Genomic DNA, 3,219 nt, shown 5'->3' with positions numbered 1-3,219 from the left:
CTTAAATAATGAACTTAAAAAGTTGGATGTGAGTTTGGATTATAGACCATTGACCAATAAACCCATTTATATCAAAAAGTGGATTTTCAAAAAAATCGATTTAGCACCTTTTGGTTCTGAGCCCACGATATGCCTATAACGCACTCGGTGTTTGGCTTTTTAACACAATTTTATTAATTTACTAGCAAACAGGCTTACGATCGAGTAAAATGTTAACACAAAATCAAATATAAAATATATACCAAACTTGTATATATACGATGAAATAAACTTATAAAATTATTTCGTCGATTTACCGTGTGTTATAACTTCAGTATATGTGCGTGTAAAAAACCTAATAAATAAATATATAATAACACTATAACTGTATCATCGGATCTTGCGAAATACGCCCGCCATAATATGTTTGATAATACAATTTATTTTAAGTATTACGCTATTTTCGTATCCGACAAAATTCAGTATATAGCATTTAAAACAGTGGAAATAAATATATTTTTTTAAGACATTTGTAAATTTTACTGAAACACTGTACTGAACATACCTACCACGTATTTATTATTTTATTCATGAGTTGAGGCGGTAAAAATAATAATTTGTTTGGACAATTAGTTTTTATTCAAGTTCACGCGGTATCACAGCAATAATAATAATAATAATAATAATTTAATATGCGTTTGTGAGTTGTTATCGTTATATGATTATATTTTACATTTTCACCGTTAAACTTCGTCATTGTTCGCAGATGTTTATATTATGTTATTATGTTAATCGCGTTATTTGTCGATATCACAACTCGGCCGTCCGCCGATGTTTTGTTTGTACGTTTTTTTTTATTTTTATTTTATTTTTTAGATACGATCACTCGTAGACTATTTTATCACATTTATGTATGCTGTTTGTAACAAACGATTTGTTTAGTATATAATATAACTATATAAGTATGTACAGTAATATAATATACATATATGATAATAAATTGTACAGCTCCGTTATCGAAATACTCTGCTCTTTTATGTTGTACTTTATTTCAAATGTTCTCATACACGTAAAAACCATACATTTATACATGTATACATTTATACATAAACAATATACATTATATGTACCTGCGTGTATATAATACCAGCTGTAAAAATATGTCTGCAGTGTTTGCTCTTTGAGCGAGGGGAATCGTCCGGCCGGTGCGGGGCTTCCGTGAGTATAAGGTGTACTTTGGAGCTCCACTTTTTTCTCGTCTACGTATTATTGTATGTATGTCAATATTGGCGTGGCACAATTATCGTTTTTGCGCTGGCAAACATTACCGATAAGACATTTTTTAAGACATACACCTGTAGAACGTCTGAAACGCAATAATATAGCCAATATATAGGTAGGTAAAGTACCTGTGCAATAATATACACCGTGGCGGATAACGAATGACCAACGCCCTGCAATGTCTCAGTCCGTATAGCACTGTTAAATGTTCAATATTTATGAATATGTACTATAAATATTAAAACTCAATTTTGGCAGTTACAATTAAAAAAACTAAAACGGCATCAGTGACCCTCGCAATGCACTGTTCACCATACAATAATTCTTAACCCTTTCAATTAGACCCTATGTCCACGTTAATGTTGAACAATTTTTTAACAATACATTATATTATTAAGTTATTATTTACTTGGTTTAATTATTTAATTTGTTTAAAAAAAAAATATATTATCAAATAATAACAAAGATAAGACTTTTCGAAAAAAAAACAAAGCTATGGCCTTTTTTATGTTTCTTTTTTTACCTTTTTCTATGAATAGTGTGCTTTTGTATTTTTCCAAAAAGCACAGATAAGGGAGCGGGTGCTCTAGAGTTTTAAGAAGGCCTGGATTTCAAATAACCCCCATTAGTAATTTTGTTACAAATTGTTTGAAAATTGTAGTCTGGATGATTTTGGGAGGCCAAAATTGTAAATTCTCAGCACTTTTAAAAATATTCGGGGAAAACAAAAATAAATAAATGAAAATTTGTTAAAATTGTTTAGTAACGTTGGTTTTTGGATCGTCTTCGCTTGGATTGTATTTGATTAAATTCAGTTTTTTAAAACTTGAAATCGTTAATTCAAAAAGCTTAAAAATGTAATACAATGTTCCTCTTAAATTTTTATTTTCGCTACCTATTTAAAAACACTAACGATACATGGGCATGATTATTTTTTATAAGAATTTAAAGTTCAAATTTTAACAAAATCATAATTAATTCGTAGTTAAAAAATGTATAAAATATCAAATTTGTATAGCTAATGCTTAAACATTTAGTTCAAGACCTTTCATACTTTTACCAAAAAATTACTGACAATTTTGGGAAAATGGGTACTTATGCAAATGCAATGTTTTTGCAAAAAATGAATTCAACCTACCTAAAGGTCATAGTTCAAGCAATTATTGGTATTTTAGACCCAAGTTCCCTGTGAATAATATAGGATTGAAGTAGGCCCTACCTTCACGAGCAGCTCGAAGCGTAGTTCTCGGAAAACGGGTGGCACGTTTAGTCGGACAGGAAGTGGCGTGAAGGATCGTCAAGAAGAGTCTCTCCGCACTTCACGTCACTCGTCAAAACAGCGCATGTCATCGCTATTATATAATATTACCACTCGCTGACGGCACGCTAAAACGGTTGAATATAGATGGAAATTTAGGCGTTCTAATTTCGTCTCACTGCAAACCGAAATATATAAGGAAAATGAAAGAATCGTGAACTGTTGCGAAAATGGACCAAACAGCCGTTATCGTATAAGTCATAATAGTAGTTCACTGATCCTTGTGCACTAAAAAATATCACAATGTAATATAATATGCAATAAGAATCGTGAAAATATGCAAAATAAAATCTAAAAAATCGGTAAAAAAAAATGTAACTAAAAACGTTTGATCGTTTATTTGATAATTATTATTTTATTAGGTATAAAACTAATTAAACATGTATTTATTTACTTTATTAGGTAGGTACCTATAGAGCTTACCACGTTTGCCAACGTACAGATAACCATGCGTTTATAGAACCTCACTATATATTTTTATTATAGAATATTATATGTACATGTTAATCGCAGACGGACGAGTTAGAAATAAAGTAGTTGGCGAAACACAAATCTGGTGAGGAGAGCCCGTGAGATATTTATAATAATGCTGTTAACAAAGCTGATATTAAAGTGCGTTAAACCTGGCGCCAGTATTTTCA

Source organism: Acyrthosiphon pisum, chromosome X (assembly GCF_005508785.2).
Source record: "Acyrthosiphon pisum isolate AL4f chromosome X, pea_aphid_22Mar2018_4r6ur, whole genome shotgun sequence".
In the NCBI taxonomy this organism is placed as follows: Eukaryota; Metazoa; Arthropoda; class Insecta; order Hemiptera; family Aphididae; genus Acyrthosiphon; species Acyrthosiphon pisum.
This window is presented reverse-complemented; position numbering follows the sequence as displayed.